Below are 22,029 nucleotides of genomic sequence, written 5' to 3' on the forward strand. Positions count from 1 at the left end.
TGGGTGAGGGGTGGAAACAGGACCCTGTGCTGCAACCAGAAACCTGACAGCAGGCTGGAAAGGAAACTGACACCAGGACTCAGGGACAGGAGAGGACAAGATTCCAGGCTGGACAGTGGGATGGACTGGAGGTCGTCTGAGAGGAGGTGCAGGAACCTCTACAGGATCAGAATGGGAGATGGGCTGGACAGGGGCGGGACAACAGGAACTGGAACCACAACTGTAATTGGGACAGTTACACAGACAGTAATGGGGACAGACAAAGACAGACACTGGCATTGGTAGGGTAACAATGAAAGGTCATGACAGTCCCAGTACAACAGAGACGTGACAGGAGGTGGCCAAGCCAGGAATGAGGGAGCATGTCTGCTGGGGAGAGATGGAGAGATGGAGAGAGAGAGAGAGAGAGAGAGAGAGAGAGAGAGAGAGAGAGATTAACAAACCCTTGGGACAGCTGTCCCACTCAGGTGGTGCTCAGGTGAAGACTTGTCAGTTCCATTTGGACTCGACCCAGGAGCTCCTGTTTGATTCACTCACAGAAAAAGAGTGAGTGACTGAAGGAAACACTGCACCTCCAGAGCCTGTAACCTCACACTTAGTCGCTGTATTACCCACCACCGACACACAGAGAACCGAACACTTCTGCTTTTACAAACTGTACATTTATCAGTTCTGTAGTACAAAATATAAATGTAAACATGTAAAATGCATGAAAGCACAGAACCTTCAGTACTTTCAACTCATCATACTTTTCTATTCTTGCAGAGGCCCCACATTCATTCTGTTCATCAACTACCACTAAATTTAAGATGCTTTTGTTTAATAATATTCTCCCATCAACTCCATAAAATGATTCCCCACTATATACTACTACTACGAATACTACTACTACTAACGATAATAATAATAGTAGTAAATGACATTTAGTTTAGTTTAACATTTAGATTAAGAGGGAGTGTTTGGAAGAGTAAACAGTTCACAGCTGCGTTAAATAAATGTATTCTGCTGCTGTGTAAGACTGGGGTCAGTGTTTGTTGTGTTGTTACAGTCTCTCCTCAGACTCTGCCCTACATCCCCTTTGCTTTGGTCACTGTGATCTTCCTCCACATTATCGTGGCTGTGGTTTATTACACCAAGAGAAACAAAGGTAAAAATCTCATTAGCAAGCTGTTATAATCAGATTGTTTTCTCATTGTGCCCATTAACATCCATTTTACCATGTGTGAGTCAGATCCTGAATGAACTGAGTTGTTCTTGTTCATGTGACCTGCTTCAGTGTCAGAAATGAGCAGAGTTCACTATAACACTGCTGGTGGAGATGGAACAGCTAGTCTGCAGTAGAGAAGAAAACCAAGAGAAATCAACAGACCAGCTACAGACCTACACACCTGTTTAACAGACCTGCCACACACATCTGATCAGCTGTACCCACTGACCTGAACAAGTCTGTGTGTTAGAGATTTATCAGAATGTCTTCATTTGAATACAGTTCCTCTCCACTGTAAGTGTAGCTGTCAGATTATTCACTAGACTGTAGTTTGAAGAGTGTGTACGGTGTGTAGCAGCAGTCCTGCTGTGTGTGTGTGTGTGTGTGTGTGTGTGTGTGTGTGTGTGTGTAACTCAGTAAGAATGCAGGTGTGTGTTTATCTGCTCCTTGTGCTCCACGCTGCTGATGGTGAGTGTTACCTTCTCTCTACAGATGTTGTCATCCTCATACATTCATTTACACAAAGTTATTTATATCTGGGATCAGCAGAGAGCAGCAGCACCCAGCCATCAAAAATCACAACACCTAAAATACATGATTGGTGTTTAACTCATTTTTTTATGACAGTACGGTGTGGTCACATATTCTTACAACAGCCGTCAGAAATGGTGATCTGTGTGTTGCAGGCTCTACAGTAACAAAATTCGGTGCTCACAGATTTTGGTGTACCACTGACATTTAACCATCTGAAGGCTCAGAGCAATGTCTGTTCTGCTTATTTTCTTAAATTCACCTTAAAGGTACTTACATGTTTGATATCACTGTGTTCAGAACAATCTCAGCTATCTTCCTATTGAGGTAGAATGTGACATAGATCACTGTATAAAGCAAGGTATGGAATATGGAAATTTTTCATCTCATGTGAAAAAGTACCTTTACTCATGTGGACCTGTTTTGGTGATTGAAATAAGTTTACCAAAGTAGTGAAATACATGAATAAAGTAATATTGAAAAGTCTAATAAATGTCTAAAATCACATTGTGTACATTTATTGAGTAAAAGCATGGTCTGTTAGCAACATTAGCAGCTTTTGTTCTAAATTAAAGGAGCAAAATGTGCTCCTTTAGTTTACTCCAACCATGTCTTGTCCACCTGGGTTAAGGGAAAATAAAGTAAATATGATTCTTCGCTAACCTGTCCCATTAAGTGGCACTGAAATAATGTGCAGTAGTTCGGTCCGATAGAGATGAACCAGTGCTAATTACTTGCTAATTGCTAATTAGATACTAGCATAAAGTAGGACTTGTAGAGGCAGGACTAAGATTGAAAAAATATAGAACCAGAGAACTTGTGGGGGTTTTGTTTGTTTGTTTTTGGTACACTTGAGAAAACTGCTAAATCAACATGTTAAATGCTGTAAATGTCAATTTAAATATTGTTAATCTAGAACTAAATTCTGACTCCTACAAGCATCATTTTGCTCTATGAGTCTGTAAAAAATGTATTGCGTTTTATTATTACATTATGGTATTTTTCTCAAGGAATAGTTTTTCTGCATTGTATGTGTATATCTCTATTGAAGGATTTTTTGATATTTGACCTTTAAATAGCAGCATATGTTTTCTGTTATTAATCATGCCTTTTAAAGTCAAATGCCGTCCGTTGTCTGTACGCATCACTTCCACTGTGAGAGTCTATTGCTGTTTGATAAATAAAGAGCAGGACAGAGAGTTGTGTTTTCTGTTTACACCCACTAATAAACAAGTACATCATGAAGGTGTGTGTGGTGCAGTTTGACAGCAGAATGTGTGTAGAGTGCAGTTCACTGACAGCAGTTGGATATCCCACTATCTGTTGGGCATCACTATCTGTGATGTGTCTAGCTGGGGCAGAATTGGCACACACACATACACACACATGTTCTACTAAAGTCCGTCCTCATTCAGTCCTTTTACTGATATCTACATCTCAAGGTGCAAACCTCATGATTAAACCCCCATGTCATCTCTTGGAAAGATTGAAACAAAAACACTGAATGAGAAAAATGTTATTCTCTATACATCTGTCCCAGTCAAAAAGTCATCTGCACAGAATATAACACAAAGAAGTAGGAATTAGGCATGTTGAGACTGTACGGTGTAGTAGAGTTTGTGGACAAGCATCATCCATCTTGGTTCTCCAAGTCAGTTTCTCCCACAGGATGGCAGTGTCGTCCTGGAGTGATAAAGACAACATGAGTCAGAGGGAAACACCTGACAGCCAGAGTCCAGTCAGTGGGAGGAAGTGGACTGTAGTGTTTACACTGTGGACACTCCCCCATCCTCCTCAGTCGGGGGTGATATAAGTAGAGAGATATTTCCTGGAGAATCTTTAAGATGCTGAACTTTGCCTGTGTAACCCTGAGTCTGGTCAGTGGGGTAGATTTCTTTCTCTCTGAAGATCCATTTAAGAGTGTGTGGTATGTGATGTTCACTCCAGGAGCAGGTCAGTAGAACAGACCCTCCCACATGAACCTTTTGGTTCCCCCAGTTAATGTGCAGTCTGTGAAAAACACCTGATGGAAACAGTTCAAAATTCCCATGATGAGGATCTCTGCCATCCTTTTTGAATATCAAACAGGCCTTGACCTCCATAGTAACCTACAGTAACATACACACTCTTTAGAAACATAGTCTACTGAATGTTCTACACTTACAGTGGAAAGGAAGTGTATTCAAATGAAATTTTGACAAACTTCTAACCCCAACACGCACACCAAATATTTTTACCACCCTGTTTTGTCATTTCATTTCACTATCAGTTCAAAGGCATCTTTTCTTCTTATTAATGAAAATAGCACATGAAATTAGAGCAGCTAAAGAATTGGCTTCCTGAGACTTTTAAAAATTGTTGAACAGATGTTAAGGAGCATTTTAAATTCAGAGCATTCTTATTACCCACAATGCAGTGTGTTAAGCATTTGGATGGTCAACCCTCAGTGAGGAGTCCGGTTTCATCTTTGTGAACCTCAGGTGCCTGAGGTGCACACAGGACACTGAGTCAGCAAGCACTCAGAAGTGCTCCAGTTTATTGTCACACAGGGCTTAGAATATATAGACAGCATGAGTGGCACAAAAGAGGAAGAATGTAGTTTTGGCAGACTGCTATCACAACAAACGTAGAAAACCTGCTTGGCAACATTATAAAGTGACTAAAACAACTATAGAATCTCTGCTTGGCAACAGAGCAAAGATAAATTATTTAAAAATAGCTATTATACTGTTTTTAAATGGAACCATTTGTCAGAGGATATTTGAAGAGTGCTGACAACGGTGTGCAGCCTAGCATTGAAAAGTCATGGAAATACCAACCCGTTCATTGAACAGTTGTGGCGTCCTCCAGTGTTGATAATTGAGGTGATGTTGGTTAAGTAACGCATGGCTTACAACGCAAGTTCACGGCTACCAGAGGGAGGTCACAAGCCAAGAGCTAATCAGGGTTGGTTAGCCTGATCTCCTTCAGGTGGCATCACCCTACATAACAGCTTCACAAAGGCCCCTCTTAGAAAAGTCTTGTTGTGACACATGTGTTACGTCTGTCAGGGTGCCTCACCCCTGATCAACCTGACAGTCACAGGTTACATGTTGAAATTGTGAGTGGTGGGTTGTGGGATTGGTGGGTTGTGGGAGTTGTGCATGCAGACAAAACCACACCGGGGCATGTGGTGCATTGCATTGCTGCTGCATGTTTTCCTCAGTGTCGGTTGGCCGTTGGTTTATGGGGCAGAGTTGGTGGCTCTTAATGAGGGTACAACCTAATCAGAGTGTGCCACACAGCTAGCAGGAGGCCTGGTTGGCTCAAATGGTCTTCCCATGAAAACTTGGAAAGGGGCCACTTTTGTGGTTGCACTAGGAGTCATATGCATTTCACATAGAACTGCAGCTAGCAGTTTTTTGATCATGTAGTCTGTTCATTCCACTATGCCTGATGACCGAGGGTAATAGCGAATGTGAAACTTTGATGCTCAGATATTTACAGAGCTGATGAGTCATGCAAAACATCAAAGCACTCAAACAGGCAATGTTCAGGATGGTAGAGAAAAACAGAAGATGTCTTTATTGACACCAGTATGGTTTCCAACAAAGGAGTTGCCTCGAGAACAACTGCAGACCTGACATTTGGGATCTTCTTTTATCCTTCTTGCTACACCGCCCCACCAAAGTAGAGTGTCACCCTCCAAGGACGCCATTTCTTATTGTCTTATGTCTCAGTGAAATGTCGTCTCTCCAGTCTTAGCGCTCCATTAACTTTTCACACTTATCTGTACCATCTTTGCATTAGAAAAATCATCATTGTGTGTTAATATCTGCGTTGGTCATTATTTACATTCCAGCATTGAGCCCATATGTGTCATATTACCCAATTCCTCATCACAGTATAGCACTCAGCAGGCTGTTCATCACCCAACCCAGGACTCCACCAATCATGAACTTCACGTCAGATCATCATCACCGGAATATTGAACTCCCCTGTGTACTTGATTGTTTAAGTCTGTCTTGAACATTAGGACACTGTGAAGTATTGCCTCTAGAGTCCTATGCATACCGAACGCTCTTTGGATTGTTTTTCTGTGTACCGAACTTTGACTTAATGTTTCCCGTTTCTGATTTTTGTCTGCTCCTTTTGGATTCTGATGCCTGGATTATTGGTTGGTCTTTATGATTTTTTGACACGGACTGTTTTCCCTACTTTCGAGTTACTAATTTATTTCTGTGACCGTTTCCACTACCTGTTACTACAATAAATCCCTATTTTTTTTTATCTGCATGCGATTTTTGCCTGGCCCATACTTCACCTCCATGCAGTTGGCGGACTCAGATGCTTTGACCAACCAGGGTCAACTAATCCACCAACAGCACCAGTTGCTTGAGGGTTTCACACAGTCAATGGATACTATAGGCAAGCAACAAGCAGACCAACAAACTCAAATGTTGGAACTAGGACAAAGTCTCAGAGAACTTACCTCCTGGCTACAATTGATGACTACTCCTTCTCAGTTCAGTCCCACGCCTGCACCTACTACCGCCATGAGCAGTATCCAACCAACCCTCCCTGTGAGAAACCTGAAAAATATGATGGCTACCCAAGTGTCAACGTTTTTTGTTGCAATATTCATTGTATTTCAATAGCCTTCCAACCTGTTCCAATCAAGATAAAATTACCTTCATTACCTCTCGTCTAACTGACAAAGCTCTTGACTGGGCGATTGCCATCTGGGCTAACGTACAACTGGCGTCTTATGACGACTTTATTGAGCAATTCAAGGCTGTGTTCGATCACCCGCATGATGGAAGAGCCAGTGGGGCGATACTTAACAAATTACACCAAGGCAATCATTCTGTGGCCGACTACGCACGAGATTTCCATACAGTCGCTGCTGGCAGTGGATGGAATGAGGAGGCGTTGAACGTCACTATCCGGAATGGTCTCAATGTAGAGGTTTTACATGAACTGGCTTGCCAAGATTTGAATCGGCTTATAGCTCTTTCTATACGTCTGGATCATTTCATCCAGGAACGAAAACCATGTAGAACTAGTAGTTCTCACCATACCTATCCCTCTCCCAGTTATAGACCAGAGCTCAGACGAGAGCAGACAGTGGAACCAATGCAATGTGATTCTTCACGCTTGACTGAAGAGGAGAGGTAGCTTCGATCCCAAGATGGTCTCTGTTTTTATTGTAGATCCTCAAAACATGTTATCAGGGATTGTTGTCTTCGACCTAATCCAGCATCACTGAGCCATAGACGGATCAGGCCACCCACATCAGAAAACAAGGTAGAGATCTTGCCATCAAGAAAGATGATCGCTAAGACATTTTTTTTTTGTTTATGTTGGGCTCCTACACATCTTCTATGTTTACAGCCTTAGTTGATTCAGGAGCCGAGGGAAGCTTCATACACGCACATCTTATATGGGAATTGGACATCGCAGCTATTACCCAAGCCTCTTCACCTGGTGGCTCTGGACGGATCACCAGTAGGAGCCAGTTCCATTACGCTCCACACTACTCCCATAAAACTTACCACAAGCGCAATCCACTCAGAGATCATCTCATTTCTCATCATAGAAGATGCCTCATTTCCAGTCATTTTAGGTCTACATTGGCTAGAACAACATGACCCAATTATATCATGGTCACGTAAGGAAATCACTCAGTGGTCATCTCAATGCCTAAGAAATTGTTTGACATTACCAGTTGTCCAGTTATATTCCACCACTGTTGAGAGCCCTGCTGATACACAAGCCTTTTCCCTCGCTCCGGAATACCAGGATCTCTCTTTGGTCTTTAGTAAGAAAAAAGCAACCCTGTTACCTCCCCATCTTCCCTACGACTGTGCTATTGAGCTCCTGGAGGTAGCCGTGTTTCCCAAGGCTCGTATTTATCCTCTCTCCCAAGAAGAAGAGAGGATCAAGGAAGAATATATAGATGAAGTATTAAGTCAAGGCTTTATTCAGCAATCCACTTCCCCCATGGTATCAGGATTTTTCTTTGTAAAAAAGAAGGACGGAGGTCTTCGTCCCTATATTGACTACCGAAATCACATTTCCAAGAAATATTCATACCCGTTACCTCTCATTCCTCTCACTCTGGAACTACTACAAGAAGCCAAGATCTTCACCAAATTAGAGCTCCGTAGTGCATTTAATTTGATAAGGATCAAGAAAGGTGATGAATGGAAAACCAATTTTATCACCAGCAGAGGTCACTATGAGTGCAAAGTCATGCCATACGGTCTCAGTGTGGCTCCATCTGTCTTTCAGGCTTTTATCAATGATATCCTCTGTAAATACATGGGAAAATTTGTTATATTGATGACATCCTAATCTATTCACCCATTAAAAGCCAACACGTACGAAAAGTATTGAAGATTCCTCTGGATAACGTGTTATATGTCAAGGGAGAGAAATGTAAATTCCACCTTCCAACCACAACTTTTTTAGGATACGTGATTAGCCATAGTGGAATCACCATGGATGACAAGAAGATCGACGTTATCATTCAGTGGCCCGTTCCGGTCACCGTTAAAAAGTTCCAGAGTTTCTTGGGGTTTGCAAACTTTTACCGATGATTCTTACGGAACTTAGTAGTATTGCAGCCCCTCTCACAGCCCTCCTGAAGGGAGCAACAACCAAGTTATTGTGGAATCAGGAGGCTGACCAAGCATTCAGAAAACTGAAAGAAGCTTTTACCACGGCTCCTATACTTAGGCATCCAGATCCTTCCGTTCCCTTTGTCGTGGAGGTTGATGCTTCTAACATCGGGGTAGGAGCTGTACTTTCACAAGGACAAGATAAGTCCAAGTTACACCCAGTAGCTTATTGTTCCCGTAAGTTATCACCAGTGGAACGTAATTACGGAATAGGAGAACGTGAACTGTTGGCCATTAAACAGGCCTTAGAAGAGTGAAGGTATTGGTTAGAGGGGCGAATCATCCTTTTCTTGTTATCACCGACCACAGGAATCTGGAATACATGCCTACAGCTAAACAACCCTGTTCTTTTCAAGATTTGATTTTAAGATCGTGTACCATCCTGGGACCTGGAATACTAAAGCTAATACCTTATCCTGTGTTTTCTTGGAGGAGACAGGAGATGGAAAACATCCTTCCTAGCTGGAAACACCTGTCATCTATACAATGGGAAATAGATGATGAAACAGAACAGGCCATGCAAGACACAGTCATCCCAAAGGTGTGTCTGTCAGGGAAACAATATGTTCCTACCTCGTGCCGTGACCGCCTATTGACGTGGGCTCATTCCTCGCTGGTTTCAGGGCATGCTGGGAAGACATGTACTCGACGGCTTCTGGCTAACTGGTACTGGTGGGAGACCATGACCGGCGATGTTCATAAATATGTTTCTTCGTGTTCAGTTTGCAGTCAGAGTATAACACCTAAGACCCTACCCACAGGAAAGCTCATGCCACTTCCCATACCAGACAAACCTTGGTCTCACATTGCTTTAGATTTCCTTAGAGACCTCCCATGTTCTGAAGGTAACACTATGGTCCTCACTGTAGTTGAAAAAGTATGGGAGGAGACACACCTGTGTATCGAACAGAACCGTAGATATAAGGAGGTGGTGGACAGACATGGGAGGGAGACCCTGCTGCACCAACCTGGTGGCAGAGTGTGGCTCTACGCGTGACTTCCGCAAGCCAGGGTCATGTCGCAAGCTGGGTCCCAAATTTATAGGTCCGAATTAAATTACAAAGCGCATGAATTAAGTCACATATCAACTCAACTTACCTGCTCACTTTTGTGTTTCAAGGTCGTTTCATTTGGCCCTTCTGAAGCCTGTGATTCCAGGGCCCTTGGATGAGGTCTCTCCTGAGGCCACTCCTCCACAGCTCTGACTGTGCCCCGATCTATGAAGTGCGCCATATTCTGGACTCTAGGAGGCAGGGTGGAGTAGTACTTCCTGTGAGAGGCATCTTGGGAAATATTGCCACTTGTATTGCATTCAGTGTGTTATGCAGTGGTAGTTCAGTGTTTAAAGTATTTGACTAGTAATCAGAAGGTTGCCCATTCAAACCCCACTGCTGCCAAGTTGCCACTGTTGGGCCTCTGAACAAGACCCTTAATTCTCAATGGATCTAATTGTATTTGGTCATAATTGTAAGTTGCTTCAGAAAAAAAGTGCTAGATGAATGTTATATATTGTATTTCTTATTTCTGTTTTTTGCCCATCTTGTATTTGTCTGCCTGAATATTTTGTCTCTCTAGATTTCGACCTGGACTGTAGCTCATCTCTGTGATGCTCCCTGGCTCTGTTTATCCTATAGTACTGGTTCTGTCCCTTGCCTGTGTTTCGACCGTGTTGGATTATCCTTTTCAGATTAAAACCACGTTTAATTTTATCCTCGAGCATCTGGCTTTCTCTGAAACATCAGTGTCACTGGAGTGAATGTGACATTGTTCCTCAAAATCCCTACTGAGTCAGTTAGTGATTTATTGATTAAACCATGAAGTTCAGAGCTGGATCACAGCAGAACCTAAAGCCCATGAATCTCCAAAAGTAGCATCGTCATGTGTGTGTGTGTGTGTGTGTGTGTGTGTGTGTGTGTGTGTGTGCGCGCGCGTAGGTGTGCCTGTGTGGGTGGGTGTGTGTTTGTGTGTATTTGCATGAGCTGTCCAGTCTGCCTGACCAAGTGGACAGTGACCAACAGCTGCATCATATACAGAATGAACAACTGAGGAATAAATAACACAAACAGAAATAAACAAGTGTGCACATTTCACACATTGCACCCAGTGCACCCAGATTAGCAATACATATATGAGGAGGAAGAGATGCATGCTGGGAACTGTCATATCTGTAAACCGGTAGCTGTTGCCACAGTGACATCAGTGATAGTGTGTGCACGGGAGCATGCATGTATTTGTGAGTGTGGGAGCATGTGTGTGTATTTTGGGGTGGGTGGTGGTGTATCACTTTAGCAGATTTTTATCACTTTGAATGTACGTTTAGGGTGTGTATAATGATGTCTTTCTCCAGGTCCTTCAAATGTGGGTCTGGCCATATTGCAGCAGTCGTGTGTGTGTACGTTTGTGTGCGTGTGTGTGTGCATGTGTGCCAATTTCCCCCCAGCTAGACACATTACAAATTCAGTAATGCTAAACTAATTATAATTGTAATATAAGTTCATTTTAACAAGAGTTACAAGTTTGTAGTAAGAATGATCTAAGGATTACTAATAACCGCCTGAGAAATAAATATATCTGAAGAAGATTCCAAGTTCCACTTCACCAGAAGGACTTTGATTGTAAGATATCCATCACATCCCAGTTTAGATATCACTGTTTGGTACAACGGGACAAAAGCAACAAACACATCTGGGTGATGCTGTTGAATGTGCATGTTCATGTGTTTTAGCCCACAGACTCTACAACACCAACACACTGTCCTCGTCCACCACTCAGGTCACTGGGAAACTTTCCCACACAGGTGATTTGAAAGAAACAGCTCATAGTGTTAATGATTCAGTAAATGTCGCTAACGAGCTTGAGTTAAATCCAGCCTAGCGTGTTGATAGCTTTTTTTGGCGGCGAATTTGCGAGTGTGAAATATGATTCCACATTACGTTCATCAGCTTTCACATTTAGACTACCACATACTCTCCATATGACTGCATACACAGAACTGTAATGTGTATGTGGTGATTTGGGATGAATACATGTACCATTACACTCCTAATATTTATATTTTAGTATAACTATATAGTTAATATGTCCACAGAAAAATAAATTCACTTTGCAGAACCTTTTCAATGCTGCTCTACTGCCCTAAGCAACCACCTTCTATGACCAGCCTACATATGAACCCTTTCACACCAAACACTGGACCAGAGTTGCCTGTTTGGGATACAAGGTGATTTTCACATTTGGTGTTTTTTCTTGAGTGTGAGTGAGTCTGTTTCCATGTCACTGATCTGGTTTCATATTGTGTACAAATCTGCAGAACCATCTGCTCTACTTTGGTGTTCAACCCTCCTGATCAAGCTTGTCTCTCCAGTGCACTGAATTTGTACACCAGTAATGTGTACATGTGAACCAAACCACAGCTCAGAATGGCTTCCACTCTAAGGTCCTAAAGAGAAAGTAACAGACAGTGGCGTCCCACTGCTGTCAGTGAACTGCACTCTACACACATTCTGCTGTCAAACTGCACCACGCACACCTTCATGATGTATGTGGTTATCAGTGGGTGTAAACAGAAACCACAACTCTCTGTCCTGCTTTGGCTCTTTATTTATGAAACAGCAATAGACTCTCACAGTGGAAGTGATGCATACAGCCAACGCTTTGGCATTTGACCTTAAAAGACATGATTAATAACAGAAAAAATATGCTGCTATTTAAAGGTCAAATATCCTTCAATAGAGATACACACATAAAATGCAGAAAAATGATTTCTTAGGAAAAATAGCATAATGTAGTAATAAAATGCAATACATTTTTTTACAGAATCATAGAGCAAAATGATGGTTGTTGGAGTTAGAATTTAGTTCTAGATTGACAATATTTAAATTGACATTTACAGCATTTAACATTTTGATTTAGCAGTTAGCCTCTTTTCTCAAGTGTACCAAAAACAAACAAAAAAACCCACATGTACTCTGGTTCTATATTTTGTCAGTCTTAGTCTTAGTCTTACAATTCCTACTTTATGCTAGTAGCTAATTAGCAATTAGCAAATAATTAGCACTGCTTCCTATTTTCTGGACTGAACCACAGTGCAGATTTCAGTGCCACTTAATGGAACAGGTCAGCAAAGAAGCAAATGTACTTTATTTTCCCTTAACCCAGGTGGACAAGACATGTTTGGCGTCTAAACTGAAGGAGCACATTTTGGTCATTTAATTTAGAACAAAAGCTGCTAAATGTTGCTAACAGACCATGCTTTTACTCAATAAATGTACACAATGTCATTTTAGACATTTCTTAGACATTTTAATATTACTTTATTCATGTATTTCACTACTTTGGTAAACCTATTTCAATCACCAAACAGGTCCACATGAGTAAAGGTATTTTTTCATATGAGATGAAAAATTTCCATATTCCATAATATTACTTTATACAGTGATCTATGTCAAATTCTACCTCATTAGGAAGATAGCTGAGATTGTTCTGAACACTGTGATATCAAACATGTAAGTACCTTTAAGGTGAATTTAAGAATATATGCAGAAACAGACATTGCTCTGAGCCATCAGATGGTTAAATGATGGTGTTACACCAAAATCTGTGACCAACAAATTCTGTCACTGTACAACCTGCAGCACACAGATCACCATTTCTGATAAATAAATGGTTAAACACAAATCCAAATGTTTTTAGGTGTGATTTCAGATGGCTGGGTGCTGCTGCTCTCTGCTTATCCCAGATATAAATACCTTTGTGTAAAATAATATATGATGATGACAACACCTGTAGAGAGAAGGTAACACTCACCATCAGCAGCATGGAGCACAAGGAGCAGATAAACACACACCTGCGTTCTTACTGAGTTACATACACACACACACACACAGCTACAGCAGGACTACTGCTAGACACCATACACACACTCTTCAAAACTACAGACTAGTGAATGACCTGACAGTTAACTTACAGTGGAGAGGAAGTGTATTCAAATGAAGACATTCTGATGACTCTCTAACTCCAACACACAAACTTGTTCAGGTCAGTGGGTACAACTAATCAGATGTGTGTGGCAGGTCTGTTAAACAGGTGTGTAGGCCTGTAGCTGGTCTGTTGATTTCTCTTGGTTTTCTTCTCTACTGCAAACTAGCTGTTCCATCTCCACCAGCAGTGTTATAGTGAACTCTGCTCATTTCTGACACTGAAGTAGGTCACATGAACAAGAACAATTCAGTTCATTCAGGAACTGACTCTGCACATGGTAAAATGGATGTTAATAGACACAATGAGAAAACAATCTGATTATAACAGCTTGCTAATGAAATTTTTACCTTTGTTTCTCTTGGTGTAATAAACCACAGCCACGATAATGTGGAGGAAGATCACAGTGACCAAAGCAAAGGGGATGTAGGGCAGAGTCTGAGGAGAGACTGTAACAACACAACAAACACTGACCCCAGTCTTACACAGCAGCAGAATACATTTTTTTAGCACAGCTGTGAACTGTTTCCTCTTCCAAACATTGTAAATGTCATTTACTACTATTATTATTATTAGTTTTGTTCATCATGTGCTTTTGTTTGTTTGTTTAAGATGTATTCCCAAACTCTTTGTGTTGGCTCTATGACCCTGCAACGTGACTGTGACTCTGATTATGGATTTGCCCTTAATATATTTCGCTCTTCTCAGCTCATGCATCCGCCTCGTGATCGCTCCACGTTACACACTGTATGGATAGTGTCATAGTCAGGACACATGACTCTTAAGAAAAATGCCATTTTCAGGTAAAATATGTCTTTGGCAACTGGGAGCACATGTACTACAAGGTGAAAAGAGTCAAAAACAGGTAATTTCTGTTATTGTGGGTGTAGCCTAGTTTTATGCTGGGAATTTGTAGGATGCATCATAGTCAGGACACAGGATTTTTGACTCATGCAAATTTATGAAAAATACAAATTTGAAGTTAAATATGGGTATTTGGACAACTGGGAGCACATCTTGTACAAGGTTATAAGTCAAAAACAGTGGATTTCTGTCATTTTGCAATAAAAGTAAAACATTTTACATCAAAATGATATTTTTCATAAATGTTGACATGTCCTGACTATGACAATATCAAAGTACCAGTGCAAAACAATATTTCCCCAACCACAGTAGTTTGAGGTTTCAGTTCACACAGTTCCTACTTACTGTTTGTGGATGGGCATAGTTAGGACGCATGACTCTTTAAGAAAAATGTCATTATGAGGTAAAATAGATAAAATAGTTATTTGGACAACTGAACACATCTAGTACTAAGCAATGAATCAAAAACAGTACATTTCTGGCACTTTGGGTGTATAAGATGTAGTGTGGCTGGGAAACAATTTTACACTGGCAGTTTATTGATACTGTCATAGTCCAACTATGCACTAGAAATAACATGAAAGACAAAATGAGGGTCAGTGACATTATGGCTTGCTTCCAGAAGATTAAGTTATAATTTAAATCCCAGTCAAGTATTTTTAAAGTACAAGACCACTTTAACCACAAACTCCTATAAAAATGGATGAAATGTATATTTACCCTGGACTTGTTTTAGCTGTCCTTTTGCAAACAAACACCTACCAAGCCACATCAGTGAGAAAACACTACTCCAGTGATCTGTAGCATTCATCCTATCTCCAGTAGCCTTTGATAGTCTAAGAGTGCTCTATAGGTGTAACAGGTGCTAGAGGTATAATGTAACGTTATACAAATGTTATGTGTATTTGTGTGCGTGTTAGTGTTTGTGTTTTTACACAGCATGCATTTTAATTGCTTTTTAAGATATTAGGAGACCTTGCAGTAAACGCATGTTACCGTCAGTCAGAGTCTTTGCACTGTCAGTAGTGGAAGCATCAGCTGGAGCCTTTGCACTTGTTTTGCCATCAAATATTGATGTAAATTCTGTTGTTGAGATTTCTGGAGAGGGAGATGTGTTTGTTAGCATAAGATGGTGTACTGCTTTAGTACTACTTGTCGTTGCAAGTTTGGCTACAGTACTGACCCATTATAAATGTGTATAGGAACATTCAGGGTGGTTTACATTCGTGACACTAGTAGACATGTGATTGTGCCTGACTGAGGGCAGGTGAACAAGCTCATAAGCACATGTTTAAAAGTTGTTTAAATCTAATTATAATGAAGCCTTGACTTTTCAAGTAATGATGTTATATTAGAGTTAGCACTAATGCAATGTTATTATCCCTCTTGAGCATTCTGATATGGCCACAAAACAAATCAAATTATGTCAAAAATAAAAATCCCAATGAAGTATTAAAAGTATTTAAAATATATATTTTAAATTTCTTTTGCATGTTGACCAAAATGCTGTCAATTTGGGTATATAGCCTGTAATTAGACTTCTGTGGTTGGGAAATACAGTTTCGCACTGTCACTTTATTGACAGTGTCATAGTCAGGAAACATGAAGAAAAATGCCATTTTCAGGTAAAACATCTAATACTGGGTGAGATGAGTCAAAAACAGATCACTTCTGTCATTTTGAGTAAAGCCTTTAGTCAAACTAGTGTGACAGAAATAGTTTGATGCTGGTACTTTCTTAGGACACATGATTTTGGACTTGAAAGTTAATAAAAAATAACAATTTTGAGGTAAAACATATGTATTTGGACAACTGGGAGCACATCTGACACTGTATTGAAAGTGTTCTGGCCTGGTCTATAAATAAGGTGTTTTATTTTATTACTAATAAAATGTTGATTGATCTCTAATGCCACACCATTCTACCAGTCAAAGAAAGATCAGACAATATATGTATAACTCCATGATAGAGCGTCAGTGTGGAAGCACTAGAATTCTTTATATCAAGGCAAGTGCCACATACAACACATGCGACTGATCACATTCTTGCAGTGCTCATCTTTGTTCAGTTTTCCACCTCATCTCATTGAGTATGTCTGTGTTTAGTGAGGGGTTTGGTGTTGTGTCTATACAGGTAAAGGTCTGAGTAGGAACCATTCTAACAGAAATGGGACCTTACAGAGATGATCCAGTTAGATTCCCATTCTAATTACATTCCCATCACATTCCTACTAAGACTTAAACGTCAGTCACATCTAACTGCCACCTCGCTAATGTTTTCACATGGGTGGAGCAAAATCAGTCTGGTTAGTCTGGTTTTTCAGACATTGTGTTAATAACGAGTATAAAGATAGCAGCTTTTTTTTTTCTTTCAGAAAGATGCAAGTAAAGCCCAGTCCTCTAGTTTTCCTCTAGTGAATTTCAACTGCATGAACTTGACACAAACATTGATCTATATAATATAGATCTATATAATATAGATTAGTGGGTGCAACATGAAATTACTCACTACCGTAAGCAAATTCCCGCATTTTTCCCTTTTTGTATCAAAGTTACTTTTACCACTAAAGTTACTATTACCACTAAAGTTACTAATAACACGTGACTACTGATGGTGGAAGCTTCAAACGTCACTGAAGCACAGGATGAGGGTGAGACTGTTTCATAAGTTTGGCACTGTCCTATAACGTGGAAGTCAAAAGGGAGAATAAACGTTTCATAACGCCAACCTGTTGTTTTTACATAAAAAGGGAAACACTGATTTTAAACAAATTATTGCAGAATGTAATTACTAAACATTATTGATTATCTTTTTCTTTTTTTTAATGACATATGAAGGCGGTGGAGTGTTGTATTATTCATAGTGCTGCGCAGTTTTTAATCTATGGCTGCTATAATTTCTGAGAACCACCAGGTGTCGCTGTTTTGTCACCAGCTTTCAATGCTCCAAAGCTTCGAATCCTTTAGCAGTACAATAAGGAAGAACATCAAACGCTTCACAGGACTTCGTCTGCACATCATTACCAAGAAGGAAGTTAAACAGTAAACACTAGAATAACGAGCAGACGAATAACGTTACCAAACAACAATAAACTCACGGGAGGACGAGACCGCGCACGTTCAAAGACCCACAGCCAAGACGATAAAACCAGGGATATTTATACAAAGACTAACGAATGCAAACTAGACAAAGATGAAAACAGTGACAGGAAAACCAAACGAGGGGTCGGAACAGAAAATCCAAAACAAAGAAGCATGTGTGTTAAAAACCTGAGAAATTCTTACTTGAACTGCACAAGATATTTGTTACAATTAAAGGAGTATTTGACCATCACTGAACTAAACGTTACTGGTAATGTGCACAGATGACAGCACAACAACAAATATAACAGCAGAAAGTCTACAAGTAACTCAGACAACCAAGACTTTGCTAGTGTGGATACCTAAGAAAACCTTAAAGCTGGATTTATCGTTTGCAGTTGGATTTGGATCAAAAACAGTGTTTTACCTTTAACGGTGAGTCTGATGTCTTTATATTTCTGGTTTGTAAGATAACACCTGTAGACTCCCTTATCCTCTTCAGTCAGGTGTGATATGAGTAGAGAGAGATTTCCTGGAGAGTAAACAGTACCCAGCTGAACTCTGTTTCTGTACTGTTCACTCTCACTGGTGATCACATCCCATGTATTTCTGTTTGTGTTGTGTTTCCTCCAGATAATATTCTCAGGTTTGGCGTGTGGGTCAATACAGGAGCAGGGCAGCAGTACTGAGTTTCCTGTGTATGCAGTGATGTCGTCTGTCTTCTGATTCTCTGACAAACTGCAGCCTGCAGAAACACACAGGATAAAGGCCTAATTATTATTTAATATGACATACTCCGTTATTATTATTATATATGACATACTTAATTATTATATATGACATACTTAATTGCTCCAGGTCCAGTCACCTGATGGTACTGATGGTACCAGCCAACTGATGATGGTACTGGAAATCATTAAGAGATTTCCCAATATATGCTGGTATGATGGATGCATGACCATCAAGTTATATGATTTAAATGTCTGATTATATTGATTATAGATTGTCTCTCTCCCTCCCTCCTTCTCTCTGTGTCCCTCTCCCCTCCCCCCCTCTCTCTCTCTCCCCCTCTGCCCACCCTCGCTCCCTCCCTCCCCCCTTCTCTCCTTCTCTCTCCATCCCTCATTCTCTATTTCTTCCTTTCTCTCTCTCTCTCCATCCCTCCCTCTCTGCCTTCCTCCCCTCCCTCCTTTTCTCTCTCCTTCTTGCCCTCGCTTTCCCTCCCTCCTTCTCTCTTACTCCCTTTCTCTTTCTCCCCCTCTCTCTAGAGCAAATGAGAACAGTAGTAACTAAATAAAGAAACTTAACAAGTCGTGTGTAATATGGGTATATAACTGACTAGAACCTAAACAGGACAGAAGACAAGAGTCATTAACTACAGGTATGAAATACAAATACAAACAGAAGATGTAACTAGAAACAGACAGAAGTAGAACTGCAGATCCTGCCGCTGGATAGATTTTTTGTTTTATGTAGTACAGTAGTTATTGGTACAGACCAGTCGCTATATGCAGTACGGCCCACCGCCTGCAGTTGAAGTGATTTTTTGTTTTGTAACCACGCCCCCATGATGCCACACATCTGCTCCTGGTTTAATGTTGTGTGTGTGTGTGTAGTTAAACCCCTGTTGGTGTGTGCATTAGTGTTGGTCATTGTTTGTGTTGCTAGTCCTACGTGTATTCATGTTAAACGTATATGTTCGTGTTGCCGTCGTTAGTGTTCCTGCAGTGTTACGTGTATTCGTATTATCCGTTTATGTTGTGTGAGTGCCGTCGTCGTAAGCGTTAAGTATCAATAAATGTCTGTCAAAGTCGAGGGAGTCTGTGCGTCCTGCTCTGTGCCCTGCGGCACTCCAGCTGTTACAGCAATCAAGTGGCACATACAACAAATGCTACAGATTCTTGAAGTGCTGATGTTTGTTCAGTTTTCCACCTGATCTCACTGAGTTTGTCTGTGTGTCTAGTGAGGGGTCTGGTGTTGTCTGTACAGGCAAAGGTCTGAGTAACAGAAATGATCCAGTTAGATTCCCATTCTAATTAGATTTCCAATCCCATCATGTATGAAGACTTAAGCGTCGGTCACATCTAACTGCCACCTCGCTCATGTTTTCACACGGGTGGAGCAAAATGAGGGGATTATGGGCGGTCTTGGTATCGTGTAATTTTGGGGAACGTAGTCCTTCAGAAAACAGCTAACACTACTTGTGACATTGTTTTAATAATTAGTATAATAATAGCAGCTGCTTTTCTTTCAGAAAGAAGCAAGTAAAGCTCTTGCCCCTTCAAGTGAATGAGGTTTTTCACCAGGCAGATTTTTCTCGTGTTCGGTGTGAAAGATTATTTATACTGCAGATTTAGTGTCTGATGCTGCCTTTAAATTGAACCTAAATAAGATGCCTTAGCAGGCAGCATATGTCAGAGGGAGAACTGTGATCACACATTTATTCAACAGTCTTGGATCTGGAAGCATATTGGTCATTATTTCCATAGACATTCCAGAAAATTCTAATCTAAAGCCTCAACCCAAGCAGCTACAAAATTAAGATAAAAAAAGAGCAAAATTACAAGACTTTGTACATAAATGCTTCATGAACTACAAATTCCATAATGCCCTCATACAGGTAGCTGAGATATGTGAGCTATATGAGAGACTGAGCTACAGCGTCATTTGTCATGGCATACTATGTCATTTCAACCAAGAAAATTGTAACATATTTATATGTGTAGGCCAAACTCTCTACTATGAAGTCTTGTTCTTGTTAACCCCAACTGCTGTGGTCATCTGTGGTCTCTTGCAGAGATATTGTTATTCATCAATTGTTATTCAGGACAGTAAATCACTCTACCAGCTGTGGGTTCCTCTTGGATGTGGTATGACAGGGATGCTGCTCATATGTGGTCACTCTTTGATTAGTCAGTGTTGGACAAACTCTGCTGTTGATCAATCAAGATACGAATAAAGAAATTCTGAACCGTGTGGAGTTAATGCTGGAGCAGAGCTGAGAGTGGAGCTGGAGCAGAGTTGGTGGACTGAAGACGTACATTTGGAGAAATCTCTCCCTTGGGCTTGTTCTCTCTTTCTCTCTCTCTCTGCCTGGATGCCCCAGCAGACATGCTCTACTGTTCCCGGCCTGGTCACCCACTTCACCTTCTTTAACCCTCTGCTACATTGAACTTATGAAGCTCGGCTCTCCGTGTAGTATTTGTAATGGGACTTATGGAGTCCAGACACTCGCAGATGATGTTAATCACTGATAATTTATGAAGAGAGGGGAAATCCAAAAGTGTAGTCAAAATTCTCTACACTGGTAGATTGAGGCCGAGTGAAGAGCCAGCTATATTTTTCTATATATTTAGAGTGCTGACACCAGTTTCCTGTAAAGTATCCAATCTCTGCACTATAAGTTTAGTAGGTCAAATCCTATGTTAGGCTGACAGAACCGCTGAAAAAGCAGGATGCATTAAGACAGGAATTTTAGAAAGGTGGTTATGCATATTCTCATAACACATGCTAGACAATGCAGTAGAGCATTCTCTTCAGAATATAAATTGTAATTACAGGCATAATTTGGAAACAGATACATTTTGTAGTTTTATGTGCATTAAACCTTTGCCTGCACCTCTGCCTTTGGTTGTAGGTAAGTGGGACAGGGGTAAATAATTACAGTAACAGAAGCTCCAAATATGTCACTTGTAATGTCAAGCTGACATCAACATTGACTAAATCAACTTTTATGACTGTTTGTTTATGCCCATTTGCAACTTGTCATAGCAAAGCCTTGCTTCTTATTTTAGATGTTTTAAATCAAAAATCTAAAATAAGAACACATTAGTGATTTTGATCCAGCTGGTCCACCTACATTAATGATCTGCACACTGTACAGTTTTCAGAACGATAATGTAACGCAGAGGCAGACAGGACTTGATGCACATGTGTAAACGAAAGTTCTTCATTTGCAAAACAGGTGGACACAACGGCAAAATTAATAAAATGATGAAAAATAAACACTGACTAAATGGAACACCAAAAAGGGAGAAAAATGATAGAGGAACTGTGCAGAAACAATAAAATTATGATGCAACATTTAATACTAAGGCATCAAAGCTCGTATCAAACAGTGTACCGAAGCTTGTATCAGTTACTATTACCACTAAAGTTAACATTACCATTAATATTACCACTAAAGTTACTAACAACACGTGACTAATGATGGTCGAAGCTTCAGACATCACTGAAGCACAGGATGAGGGTGAGACTGTTTCATAAGTTTGCCACTGTCCTATAACTTGGAAGCTTTATCTTTTTACTAAAATTGTAAATGTGCTAATTATAGAAGTCAAAAGTGAGGGTAAATGTTTCATTACATCAGCCTGCTGTCTCCCAGTACAGTTTTGTATTATGTTTTCACATAAAAAGGGAAACAATGATTTTAAACTAATTATTGTAGAATTTAATTACTAAACATCATTACTGATCATCTTTTTTTTTTTTTTTAATGAAATATGAAGGCGGTGGACTGTTGTATTGTTTATAGTGCTGTTTTGAATCTATAGCTGCTATAATTTCAGGAAACCACCAGGTGTCGATGTTTTGTCACCAGCTTTCAATGCTCCAATGCTTCGAATCATTCAGCAGTACAATAAGGAAGAACCTCAAACGCTTCACAGGACTTCGTCTGCACATCATTTCCAAAAAGAAAGTAAAAACA

At 40.4% G+C, this 22,029-nt stretch overlaps 1 long non-coding RNA gene across 1 annotated transcript; it reads left to right on the plus strand.

The window, feature by feature from the left end:
• The first annotated feature begins 635 nt into the window (after window positions 1-635).
• Window positions 636-2,590, plus strand: LOC145660227 (uncharacterized). Its single transcript, XR_014126446.1, has 3 exons — window positions 636-1,147; window positions 1,277-1,501; window positions 1,700-2,590. It is a non-coding gene; the product is annotated as an uncharacterized LOC145660227 (long non-coding RNA).
• Window positions 2,591-22,029: the final 19,439 nt, after the last annotated feature.

Source organism: Electrophorus electricus, chromosome 2 (assembly GCF_041902795.1).
Source record: "Electrophorus electricus isolate QZ-2024a chromosome 2, ASM4190279v1, whole genome shotgun sequence".
NCBI classification, from domain to species: domain Eukaryota; kingdom Metazoa; phylum Chordata; class Actinopteri; order Gymnotiformes; family Gymnotidae; genus Electrophorus; species Electrophorus electricus.